Source organism: Parasteatoda tepidariorum, chromosome 1 (assembly GCF_982258835.1).
Source record: "Parasteatoda tepidariorum strain Cologne lab strain chromosome 1, Ptep-v5.0, whole genome shotgun sequence".
NCBI classification, from domain to species: Eukaryota; Metazoa; Arthropoda; class Arachnida; order Araneae; family Theridiidae; genus Parasteatoda; species Parasteatoda tepidariorum.
Genome location: NC_141755.1, coordinates 15,305,558 through 15,319,961, shown reverse-complemented (window position 1 = coordinate 15,319,961; position 14,404 = coordinate 15,305,558). Strand labels below are relative to the sequence as shown.

Here is a 14,404-nt window from a genome sequence, read left to right as displayed (position 1 = left end):
ACTCAGAGGCTATTCAACTTACCGTCCCAAGTGGGCCCAGATATGCTTGTTCGGTGACAAATCTGGGGATCGTGCAGAGCAGGGGACGGCGGAAATGTGGCGGAGGCAATCCTGTGACACCCTTCTTGTGTATGGTAGAGCATTGTCAGTCGATAAAGCAATTAGTAGAGCGTAAATGTAGTATCTTAATTTTGTTTTACTAGGAATTTTACAGATACATACTTCCCTTATCGTCGGGTACTATAAGCAGATAAAATAAAATTTTGAAAGCTGATTTCAAACACTCAAATTGTAATTTCTTTGGCAAAGGGATTTTTTCGGAAGCCACTTAACCCCTTCCCTCTCGATCCCGTCAAAAACATGGGATAAGCTGTTGCTTTCTATTTATATATTTTTCCGGGCCAGAGCGTGCAAGAGTTAATGTACCAAAAAAGTTTAAATTTATCCATCTCTTGTGTCCGGATTTTTTTATCTCTTATTTTACACACTATATGGTTACACAAGACTATTTTTAATGTAAACTGGAGATAGTTAATTATAAACTAGATTTCAGCGCTATCCAAATATGTGTATTTTGTATTCAGCTACTTGTGCTCTTTGTGAATAAACGTGTTTTGTGTTTTGTGATAAAATATTTTTAAATATTGTGTGCATTATGGAGTCAGTGTCACATGGACATATGGAGTTTTTAATTTCAAGGTAAAAAAATTTCAAAAATCAAAAATGAATACATATATTATAATTCTCTTGAATTAAAAAAGAGACACTTTTATAGCCATTTTCTTGCTCTCTTAAAATGAACGAGTGAAAATAACTCAACTTGAGTGCTATTTAACTCTTTCATCTAGAAAAAACCGGCCTTCTCATCTTGAGTTAAAATCACTCAAGTGAAAGAGTTATATGGAAATAGCTCAATTTGAGTGAAAAAAATTTCACTCAAACTTGAGTTATTTTCACTCGAGCTTGAGTGATTTTCAGTATTACCTGAGGGGATCGTTTTCACTCAAACTTGAGTGATTTTTACTCGTGTTTGAGTGATTTTCAGTATTTCAGTTTGTAAATTGCAGTCAAAATTTTTATTATTAATATACAAAATGTTTGTTTTTAGTGGTGCCATCTATCGTAAGCGATAGAAAATACTATAGTTTTTGTTTAAAAAATTTTCTTTTGAGTGGAAAGCCTTAGACGGGAATTATTTTTAATCATAACTTTTGTTGAATTTAAATATCGAATTAGATAGTATAGTACTTGTGAAAGTTTTTGCTGTGAGCATATCAACTCTGTGATTCGAACTCGCTTCCCGTCTGTTGTGAGATTCACCGATTAACCCTCTCGGCTACTGTCCTGTGTCAAGACTGCTACAAAGAACTAATTACTTTCATGAGCTGGGTCTTGTTGGCGAGGATAAAGCTTTTATTTGTTAAATCAAATAAGGTGAAAACACAGTTAAGAAATTTTTTCAGAGTTAACAGTTTGAAAAGCAGCATTTTATGGTTATCCAATTGTTTTGATTGTATACGGTAAAACAACAATTAAATGAATTATTACTTAAGAGTTTTTTTTTTTAGGAAAAATTCCTAACCACTGTAGATTTGAGTTTTTTTTCCTTCTCCTATGTTTTGTCATTTTTCTTTTAAGTTTAATTTTTAAAAGTAAGGAGCTCTGAACGAATTTTCAAAGTAAGCAGTTTAATAAATATTATGCTCATTTAGGTTCAATTGAAAATACTATGAGTTATTTTTTCTCGAACAAGTTTATTCGTTTAATTTATAAAGCTTTATTTTCAAGCAATAAAAAAGGTATATTGTTTTAAATTGCCTAAATTTTCTTAAGCCAAATTTTTAAAACTAAGTGAAATTAATAAATTTTTGAAAAAGACGTTTGAAGCTAAAAGATCTGGATTAAATACCCTTTTTCAAACTCAATTTTGCAAACTCTTTTGATATAAATTTGTTTAAAATCCAAACTATATATTTGTTTTGATTAGAAAAAAATAAGTATAATTTTTGTTCTGCAATAATCCTAGCTTAGTATGAATTCGAATAAAAAAATTAACTAATTAACATTAACTACTTGACTCTACTTTAATATTGTATGTAATTTTGTTATTTACCATAAACTTTGCTCAAACATAGTTTTCTTAAGTCAAAAAGAAATAAATAATAAAAATTAATAAAAATGACATTTTTATTAAAATTACTAAACTACAGAAATATTTAAATACCTAATTTTAGGCATATTTTAAACTAATTAAATTGTATCGCTTCTGAATTATAAATAATTACAATTAAATCAAGTATATATTTTATGAATTTTAACTATTATGAATATAGATAGTGTATGTTATTTCCGTTATCAATATATATGTTTTGAATTTTTACCAAATTGTAAGAAATTAATATATAATCAAAAAGAAAAAATAGAAAAAGCATTATAAAAATTTAATATACCTGCCAGGAAAGCAAGATTGAAGACATCAAACTCTTTCAATTTTACAACAATGCGAAGTAGCTGCAGTTTTTCTGCAAATTCATCAGAAAGTATACTTCTGAAACAATGACTGCATGATTTCTTCAAATTTACTGCAGAATGACCGAGGATTTAAAGTTTCAGTTGTTTCTAAATTCATGATTTTTAAGTGACCTCACTTAAACTACAGTAATTTTGTAGACAATAGCTAAAAGTTTTTTCGAAATAAATTACTGAGAAGTTACTTCGCATTAACTGCAAAATAACTGCAGTGTTTTTACAGTTAAGATTGCACTACGGAAAACTTGCAGTTAACTCTAAAAAAACTACGAAATTACTTCAGTTCTGTAGAAAAACTGCAATTTATTTTCAGCTGGGTATAGGTATATAAATTCAAATTAAACTATGTCTCATAATAAATATTATTTTTAATTCTGCTCATATTTTTTTACTATTAATCTATAACTGTTGTAAAATTCTCATTTATTTGCATTTTCAAGAACTTTATTTAGTATTGTACTTTTAATTAAATATTAATTCTGCATTTTCAATTTGGCCTCGAAAATTGAACTTGTAGAAAAGTGGTAAGAACTTTTATGCTAGCAACAAAGGAAAAATAGTTTGTATAAAGTGATAAATACTTTATGAGATACGAAGATAGTATTAATTCTGAATTCCAATTATATAAAAGCTAAAAACAGAATAAAAACAGACAAATTCAAAATACTGCTTAATTTTTTTAAATATAATATTTTCCACTTTTTCTTTGAATGATATATTTATAATAAAATGCATTGAACATCTGAAGATTCTGATTTGAATGAATGGATGTTGCAAATGTGAACTTTCATAAATTAAAGACTGTCAACTTTATTAATAGAAAGCAATTTAAATAACAGCAGTTATAGTCTGTATGAACAATAATTTCGTAAATATCTTTTATAAAAGAAGTATAGAATGATATGAAAATAACTATCCAGAAACGTTTTGTACCAAAATTATACATAAAAAAAAAACTAAAACATGGATATAAATTTATTATATTAAAATAAAATGTTAAAACTTTAATATGAAATCTGAAAAAATTCAAGAACTCTTATCAGATATAATATATTCCCACATGCTTTGACAAAGATTCTAGCATGGAATCCGATTTTTTTAATATTCCATAATCATCCACATTTAACTCTTTCAATTTTAAAGAATTTTTTTGACCAATAATTTAAATGAATAGTATTTTATTAAAAAACACTGAAAAACAGCTAATTTAAATGGAATGTGTATATAACACATTCAAAATAAAAGAATTTTCAAAATTAAAGCAACAAGGTATATCTACTTACTAAAAAGTAAAATAGCGTCTTCTTCAGAAATACCGCGGTGAACTAAAAGTTGTTTTAATTCTTCTTAATTCAAAATATTAAATGACATATTCTCCAGGAAAAAAAATTAAACGTAAAATAAAAACGAAGACATAATCTATTTAGATCACAGAACATAACAATTTTATTTAGATTTATTATTGTTTGCTTTTTAAAATAAAGCGATAGAAATTCCAGCTTATATTTCGCACGCAATTAAATATTGAATAAATCACTCAAGTTTGAGCTAAAAGCACTCAAATATTGCTTAATAAATACCACTCAAGTTTGAGTAAACGCAAGGTAAGAATTTCGCTCAAATAAGAATGCGTTTCACTCAAGTTGAGTTAAAAAAATTTAACTCTTTTTTGAGTAGGGGAAATAACTCTTTCATTTTAAGAGAATGAAAATAATAAGATTGTTAAGGGGTTAGGAAAGAACCCTGAAAACAATATTATTCTTAAATTTAATTGTACAGTAATGTTAAACAAAACTCCGAAAACATCCATGCATATGAGATAAATATTTCATAAAACTTTTGGTTTACGCGTGTTTGGTACTAGTTCTTACTTCCTGCTGTTAGAACTAATGAAAAATTGTTTTAAGAATGAAAATTATACAGTACGTAATTTTTAACTTTAAGTTTTGAGTACATTGTTTTTCATAAATTTAATTAATCTAAGGCTATTTACAAGGCCAGAAGTGCAGTAATTTATATAAAAAAAAAAACAAGAAACAAATATACCCAATAAAGAACATTAATTATATTCTCAGCGAATTGGGTACTGCCTATTAGTCACATGGTTGTGTCTAATCACGTGGTTGTGCATAGCGTGTTAACGTTACAGGTTCAGATTTAATTGGATGCCTTCAAGCGGTTTCACGCGTTTTTGTCAAGCCTAATTCACTGACCCACGTGTGACAGCGCTTGCAAGTATCCAATTAAAAAATAGCATAATGCAATAACATGCAAATTAAGAATGCTTTTTGAAATATATTAGTCAAAACTTTTATACATTAAATGTAGACAACTTTCACACGAATAAAATAAGTATTTGGAGGATATGGTTATGTTGAAGTAATGTTGTTTCTCCTTAAGTAAGTTTAAAAGCAAAGAGTTTTGAGAGTTTATTACTCAGAGCTGGTTTTTTCTGTACTAGCAAACCTTTGGCCTTATGGATCTTTAAAAGATTTTCAGTGAGCTAAAAATTTTAGGTGATTGAAAAATTATAGAAAAGTTTAAATTTGCATTTATAAAAAATATAAAAGCAATACTAAATCAGCTAAGTGTATTTTTTTTATAAACAAATTATTTAACAATCCCTTATTTTATAAATTCTTAGGAACTAAGGCAACAAAATTCTGACAATTAAAGAATGGGTGTAGAATTGACGTGAAAAGTTTTTTGTTCTCCGAAATTCCCATGTAGTTGCCCTTACTATTAAATAATATTAGATTTAATGCATTTTAAACACAAAGTATGGAACTAGCATAGTGATTACTTTTTATTATGAATTATGCTAACAAATTTGGCTCCATGACATAAGCCCAATTCAGCTCCATAACTTCTTAAATATCTTAAGATTGTTAAACAGAATTAAATTCGGCGGTGTCCCTTGCGATGCTCCTGCTTCTACTCATTTAAAAATAATTTTATTTTTGAATAATTTAGTGCTTTCCATGGAGAATTAAATCAATCCAACTTCACTTAGAAAATGAGCAATAAAAAATATAAATTAAAATTGGAATCGAGCAGAAAATGTTTTAGAAAACTGAAATAAAGAGGACTGTAAAAGAAAGTATTTTCAGAGTTTTGGGTAAAAAAAGAAAGTTTAACTTTATTTGGAAGAAAATGACCCTATTAAAATAATTGGAGATTGTCTCAAATCAAACGAGTAAAATCAATAAATTGAAAAGTATTATACTATTAAAATAGAAACGTCCGAATGTTTCTAATGAAATACCTATTTAAATTTTTTAAGATAGGAGCAGTTCTCTGCATAGAAAATACATGCAATGGGGAAATTGGGTACTTGCACATCAAGAAGAAGAAAAGATCACGGATACCCACACATGTAACCCTATGACGTCAGCGCCAGTTGATCGTTTACCCAGCTGGCTTGTTAAAGTTGAGCTAAGTTTCTCCACATAAAGTTAGAACGATAACTAACGAGAAGTTAATCAAATACAGTGCCGTATCGCACATAGAATTTATTGAAATATAATTCTTTCTTGTCTACGCCTTTTACTTAACTTAGATTTATTATTTGTTTATGTATTTTATTGTAACCTTGATAAATTTTTGTTTTATGTACCTGGCAATTTCGATGCATAATTAGTTTGTTTATGTCTTATGTGGCTTCTTGCCTGTCTTTGTGTTAAATAAGAAATATATAAGTGAAAGAATTGAAATCTTTGTGAAAGAATCTTTGTGTAAAAATATAGAGTGTGTAACTTAAGAAAATAGATACTTGAAAGGTTTGACTTACTCGAAATAGAATGGAAAGGACAATTGCTAACGCAAAGAAAAGCCATGTTTCAACAACCAATCAGGATCGAGATACCTACTACGTCACTTGCAAATATCCCATTAGGGAAAGGAAAATTCATTAATTTTTAATTTAAAACATTTAAAATTTTGGACATTTATTACATAAATGAATTTTATTTATTATACACTGTAAAAATATTCGGGATAAGTTTAAAGTTCATCATAAATGCTAATGAATCTGAAATTAAAAGTCAATATTGCTTTCAGAAGATTTCGTATTATTCTTGTTTAGTTTTTACTCAAAGACAATGATGGCACTAGCACTTGTGTTTAGATTGTTCATTAACAAGTTTTTAAAAATGCATTATAATCTTGTTTATTTTACTTGCAATTCAGAATAACTGTGTACCAAAAAATAATTAGTACGATTTTCTCTGGCTTTTTTTTAATCCTAAACAAACACGTACTCAAAACTTTCTCCTATCTAATTTTCTCCTACGTATGCAACATTTTATCACTACATCGAAACCATAACTATTTAATATTCATTTCATTGTACTTAGTAATTCCCCACTGATTTATCTCCTGACAAGAAATATAGTATTCGAACTAAAAGAAAAATCTTTATTAATTATTCATTACGTTGTAGTTTAAATTTCCTAACCAGCCTTTCGAAAATAATATAAGTGAACTTAAAACACGCAATAAAATATCACGCTAGTTTTCAGTTACTTTCTTAAAATAAAAAGTACTGAAATTGCTCATGGCTATGAATTTAAAACATTAAATTCCCTTATGCCTTGTTTTACAAAGTGATACAAAGTAAAGAATTAAAATACGCCTAAATCAGTTACTAATCTATGTTTTGAGTTGATTTAAAAAATAAATAAATAAAACCTAATTTAGTAAATATTTGAGTCAATTTTAAATTTATTGCAAATTTGCGTAACTAGTTTCATACAGAGTCTCTCAAATTCAGCACTAAATTGCTTTTGTACTAAAGTATTTAGATCTTTTATGACTTATACATCTGAAACTTGTGAACCCTTTCTATATGATTGAAAAGTCTCGGGATTTTTGTGAGATAGATGTTGTGATGCATACGTTTTTAGGTCCAACTGATAGGATCATGGAAAAGATGATCAAACTTAACTCCATAAGAATTACAGACAACCTTAGATAGTAGAATCCATCGAATTACATGGATTCAAATGTATGGCCATCTATCCAGCTTGCAAAAAGAAGAATGCAGAATGCCGTAAAAAAATCTCTTCTGTCAAAACCCATAGGAATTGATCTCGGGGCAAATCCTGAGAGGTGTTGATTGTGTTGAAAAAAAATCTTTTAATACAAAGATCTTATAAGTTTAGAAAGATCTTAGAAGTTTAAGAGAAGTTAAAGCGTTAAACTAGATTTAAAGTCTTAAATCATTAGTTGAAATATTTACTTATATTTGAATAAAAAGAACCTCTCAATAAACAATAAACAACTTTATTACTTAAACTTAAGTACTTTAACATAGATGTGCAGTAGAGGAAAAAATAAGTAAATAATTTGATTCGTTTTAAGGAAATATAATTTGAGTATCTCAAATAAAATTTTCTTTAAAATATTTGATATTGTTAAGTAAAGTTCGGCATGAAAATTTGCCTAATATTTTTCTTAAATCTATGCTAAAGTTTGTTGAAACAGAAGTGTGATTAGTCACAGAAAGAAAAAACTTTTATTTCCAAAAAAAATTTTTTTTCCATAATACTATCCATAATATCCACAGTACTATATAATTCATAATACTATATATATACGGATCTTATACACAGATTTAAACATAAAATTTGTCTTAGATAAAAGTTAAAACTGTGCAAATATTATCAATATTTTTCTTTTATTTAAGGATTAGGAATACTAATTACTAATTGTTTAATAAGTCATTAGTTTCACAGTAATATTAATTAAAGTTCCTAATTTTAATAAAGAGGAAAATCTCAATTGTATTTGCAATTCAATCAGCCTAATAAAAAGTGCGATAAATCTTCAAAAAGCTTAAATCTGAGTTTTTGGTAAATACATCTGATAATACAATAAAGTGTTAATGGAAATTATTATTCATACAAAAAGCGTTTCATAGAAACTTTTGATATGCATTTCTAAATTAAATTATTTTCATCAATTGCAAATCAGCTCTTATACAATAACTATGACTTAAAATCTATTGTGTTCAATAGTAATATTAACTAATTTTTGTAATTTCATTCATTGAATGAGTTTGATAGAAAATAGATATATTTTAGGATTTGACACAATGTGGAAGTTATAGTTACAATGTAAAGTTGGATGCTAATTATAGATATTAAATTCTTTTTTTCGCTTTTAGAGGACAGTTGACGTTTAGAATGCGAAAATTTCTTAAAAAATCCATTATTTGGTTTTTGAGATAATAAAAAATTCACTTTTCACTAAGGAATATGCAACCAGTCGTATTCAAATCAGAGTTTTCTTCATTGAGTTAAAAAAAACATTGAGTTTGCAAAGATCTATTCATGAATATGCAGTTTTCGTTGACAAAGTTGTTTTTTCTCGTTATGGAATTTTTCAATGTTCTCACAAATTTAGAAAGTTCCTTGCCTATCTGTTTTTGTTTTATTGTTATGAGAATTTTTTATGTGCCTCTTTTAATTTTAAATACATTTGATTAACTCAATATCATAATTTAATTTTTTAATAATTTATAACTAAATTGTGCTTTTTAAAAAAAAATATGTGAAAAAATAAAAATTTTACTCCTAGGTTTTTCGCCATAGCATTTTAAATTAATTTTATTACCTATAAGCCACGTATTTAAGACAAAATTGAATTTAAAAAATTGATATTCGATAGCAAGGAACCTTTTAGTTATCAACAATTAAAAACCATAATTTCAGCTATAACTTTGAAACTGAACATTATTTCTCTAAAACTTTGAACACACAGACATCTATTAATGTTAGCAATATTCTGCTAAAATCTGGAAAGGATGGGATGAAAATTGCACTTTTTGTTTTGAACGTCCTTCATCCCATGTTATTTTTGTTACTAATGTCACTTGGGAATACCATCAAGCCTGTTACGAGAATCCAAGCGATATTAAGACGAACTGGAACATTTTTACAGAAGTACAGATATTGCATTATTATTATTTTTATGTCATGAATAACTTTCTGGTGGTTTAATTCGAGTATTTTAACGTTTTTCTTATTTATTTATTTTTAAAAAGAATTTGCCATTCTTTCAAAAAATGGTAATTAAAAATCTGGTGCGTAATAAAAAATAAACATCCCGATCTACTTTATCAGATCACGTACTAACATTCAATCTTAATGGTTTTAGGGACTAATCTTAAAGACGTTAATTAATTACAGTAGACGATATTTTAACTTACAAAATTAGACACTACAAATACTTTTTTTAGTATAGATTGAGATTCTCGATCCTGATTGAGATTCTTGATCCTGATAGCCGAATTCAGAAAATATGGCCCAAATAGTTTAGATGGAAGAGCAGGTGAAAGTTCGGACCTCTTTATGTCAGTTTAATTTTCGGCGTATTTCGCTTATCTCGAGAACTTTTGACCGAATTAACTTAGTAAGCATATACAACTTAGTAAGCATTATTCTGAAACAACAATCATGACAAACTATATTTTAGTTTTGTAGATGAAGCACCCGTGGATGAGACAGAAATACTTAGAAATCTGGGTTATCAGTGACAAGAGCATCGACCGAACCTGATATAATCTGAAGTAAGGATCATCAGGTAAATAATTGTTTAAAAAATAATAATAATGCTTTGTTAAATGATCTATGCCCAAGCAATCATAACTGAGATTTTTATTTGTGTAAAATTATGATGCTAATAATTCTTTTTAACGTGTTCCAATTAAAAGTTCTCGAAAACTCGTTTTAATCGTCTGTATTGCTTTTTTTTATCTTTAAATATGGTGTAGAAACGTTAAAATCACTTTTAGGTATTAGAACTATAAATAAAACTTCACAAATTTGACTTCATTTAAAGTATAGTTTCGTAAAGGTGTTTAAAAGTAAATAATATTAAATTATTTTCATTTTTTAGTCAGTTTAATTTTAAAAAAAAACTATCAAGATATCATAATTTCCAGATAAATCAAATTTGGAACTAAAAAATGTCCTAATTTTCTTTCACTTGAGGCGGTATTAATGTTTATTATGCTAAATGCTCTTTAGTTCAAATGTAATTCCTGAAAATTCTTTTAGGACTAAAAAAACTTGTCTGATTTTTTCATTGGACAATTGAAATTTTTTTTAACGCAAAAAGGCGTGGCTACAAAGTATTAACAGTATTATGAAATTCGTTTTTCTGATGTTTGTTTATGAGTTTTCACTTAAACTTTAAGTCTTGATGTCATGTTAAGTTTTTCGGATACGTTTAAGCTCGAAAATAATTTATAATATTTTAGTTCTATTAAATTTTTTTAAAATTCTTACGAGAACAGCATTAAACACCAAGCAATCAACAACAGACCCCCTTGCCCTCTAGAAATAATGAAAGTAAATGATTTTAATTGATATGATAGATTTGTGTAGTTGAAATTAAAAATATCTACTAAAATCTTAAAACTTAAATTTGTTGTTATGCTGTACTTGTGGAGAACTACATTTCTGAACAAGATTAAATGTTAACCATATGCTCCTGTCAGCTTAGGATATTCTTCTCAGTTTATATCTGTAAATATTGAACTACTACCAAACCACATGAAAATAAATTATTTACCTGTGAAAGAAAAATTAAAAAAATAATAATTTGGTTTAAGCCATTGTAAACAATGGTTTGCGACGACAGTTTAGTTTTTATGTTTATCAAAGATCCAAATAACCTGATAGCATGAAAATCTTTAAATGCAATAGGCTATGATGACTTGGACACCTATTACAAATTGACTATATCCATTATACTTGCACTAGGATACGCTCAGGTAGCGTGGTCAGGCAAACTCATGGTAATTCGCCTCTCGTATTCCTCTTGCTTCCCTCTCGCTCCCTCAGTGTCAGATCCGCCTAAAGGATAGTTGGAAGAACCTTGCTGAGGATGAGATCGGATGGCATAAGATTAATAGTGACCGACCTACCCCCAGAAGAGTTTTGGGATAAGGGTAATACATAAGCTAGCTGGGACATCATTGGCTTGCAACAGACGGTACTGCCTTGAAAAATAATGTTTAAGCAACATGTTTAGGCAACAATTAGTCTAAGCAAATTAATGCAAGTTTAATAAGTAAATTTTAACAATTATTATTTATTTACTTTTTGACTCATATTACACTGCAAATTATGTTTCGCAATTCGTAAAAAAGTAAAACCTTTTGTATAATAGAAGAAAGTGGACATTTCTTAAAAAATGTATCGAATTCTACTATTATCAAACACACTACTTTATTCATTCTTCCTAAAATACAAAGACATCTTAAAATTTTTCTTGTACCAAATATGAGTCTCAAAATAAAAGTCAAGATTAAATACAACTAATGACTAACATCAACTATTATCATCGTACTTTTTGAAATTATTCATATACAGGAGATATAACATTATAAAGGAAAGAAAGCAGTAAAAAAATAGTTCAAATACGTATAAAAGTGTATTAATTCCCTTAATTAAGATATACGTGCAGGAAATTACTTTTAAATCTTTGTTAGTGTCTTTAACTTGTTTTATCTGCTAAATTTATCATAAATATAACCATTTTATTGACAAAATTTAAAAAAAATTCTGATGGTACTTATTAAAAGAGACGTTTTGAAAAATTTCAATTAATATTTTCGGTTTCAAAAACGTCAAGTTAAATGATTAATACTATTATTAGTTAATCATTTTTGTTGATGTCTATGGTTTTAGTTTGATAGAAGAGTAAAAATGTTAACTATCTTATCATTTCGAGAAGACCATATCTTCTTGAATTTAATGGACTTTATTTTTTGATGAAATAAATTGACAAGCAATACTAATTAACTAGCATTTAATGTAAATAACTTCTAAGTGTGAAAGCATATATGCATAAATGCTTACATATTGTAATCAAATTTTATTGTCAATAAATCAAATTTCTATTTTTTTCTCCATTTTCAATATACATTTCTTTATTTATTTGTATGGCAAATTTATATTTTCGTATTCTGTTAAAAATAAATGGTTGACTAGTAATAATGATTGAACTGTGGATTACACATGATGAATAGATAATTATTCTTTAATAGTTATTAAAAAAGGGCTTAGCAAGAATAAGTTATGATTTAAGCATGATAACGTGTTATTTATTCCTTTATTACTGATAAATTGATGATGAATAATTAATTTTTCACTTGTCTCTCCAAACGTGCATCAGAGGGACAAAATGCATACAGGTCGAAGATTTAAATGAAAACTTTAAAAAAAAAATACGTTAAAAATTCATAGAAAAATTATAGTCCAATACATACTTTTAACATAGGTCGATATTTTTAAGAGTAAACACGCTCAAGCATAAAATAATAAAGTGGGTTATGGAAGGATTATAAATCATTATTCTCTATGTTACTTAATTGTTTTCAAAACCTTTAGCCTTCGAAAATATAAATAACTAAATAACAAATTTTAAAATAAATATTAAATTGTAATCCGTTAAAAATTCATAGAAAAATTATAAGCTAATATGTATTTTTAGCAAAGGTGGATATTTTAAACAGTGAACATGTTCTTGCATAAAATCATTAAAGTGAAAATTATATGGAAGAATTATAAATTATCACTCTCTACGTTACTGAACAGTTTTAAAAAATCTTTAAACATCGAAAATAAAAATAACGAAATAAAAAAATTTTTAAAATTATAATTTTATTTCATAAGAAAGATGAAAATGTATTTATTATCTTTCTAAATTATTAGTAATAACCTAATTATTGATTTATTTTAATATTTATTTTCAGATGTAATTTTTCCTCACTGACTGGTTGACATAATGGATTGATTCAGCAGAAAACGCTTCAAAAATTGGTCATTTATGTTTTAATCTCATTACCTTTTGTTACAAACTTATTTTTGCATGACTTATTTAAACAATATATCGTACAAATCTGTCAGTTTCCATTACAGTAAACTACTCTTTTAAAAATATTTTTGCATGAACAAAAAGGAAATTAGATTTAGAATATTTATATTCGTTTTTGAACTCGTAAAACTCTATGGTAACAGCTTAAATCTTCTTACATTCATTTAATATTTCTGTATAACTAGCAGTAGATTTAGACCATTAAAATAGTAGTATACAACACTTACATACTTATTGTAAGAATGTAGAAGTTATGTGCTTAAACTTTTGATGTATTTTCGAATTTATGTATAAGCTGCTTAACGTGCAAATAAACTAGAGTAACATCAAACCTTTGTTTTGTTCATTTAATCAGCCATTGTTAATGAAATAAAACTGTGCTAATGGTACCAACACTAACACAAACCTACACTATATACTAATATTTTTGAGTTATTGCAAGTCATACTTACAGTGCGCAAAGAAAAAACGACCCGCACTGAATAATTTTGATAGAAAAAAGTCGTACCCTTAAAATTCGGTTTCTCAACTGATTGCACTCAAATTTTATATTCTACTATGTAAAATGACATTCTTTAAACTGATTAAAAAGAATTTATAACTTACAACTCAAAATGTTTTCGACTATTAATAAATAAAATAATAAAACTCTATTAAAAGTTTTTTTTCCATAGAATTAACTTTCACAAAAACTTTCATTATCTGTACTATCTATCCTTATTGTGGAAGCAGCGTTGATCCACCTAATAGGGTGCCCCTGAAAGAGGAGCCAATAAAATCTGCCCTCCGGACACCTGAATGACGAGTGTCAATCGAGTGGACAATGAAATAAAAGAAAGAAGAAAAGAAAAAAACCTTTGAATAAACAAATTTCATAATTGTGTGCAACATTTTTTCAATTCGTTAAAAAAGTTCCCTACATAGATATGACGAAATATGCAAAATGTAAAATAAACGTTAAAAGATCCTAACTTGAGACCGCTATCTT

General features: G+C 27.2%; 1 long non-coding RNA gene across 4 annotated transcripts in view; it reads left to right on the top strand.

Moving 5' to 3' along the window:
* The window catches only part of LOC107444229 (uncharacterized), a 76,310-nt gene extending 62,563 nt beyond the window's left edge, over positions 1–13,747 (top strand). For all 4 annotated transcript variants that reach the window (XR_001584104.4, XR_001584108.4, XR_001584107.4 and 1 more), the window contains 2 exons: positions 10,006–10,113; positions 13,295–13,747. This is a non-coding gene — a long non-coding RNA (uncharacterized LOC107444229). The remainder of the gene's footprint in view (positions 1–10,005; positions 10,114–13,294) is intronic.
* The last annotated feature ends 657 nt before the right edge of the window (positions 13,748–14,404 follow it).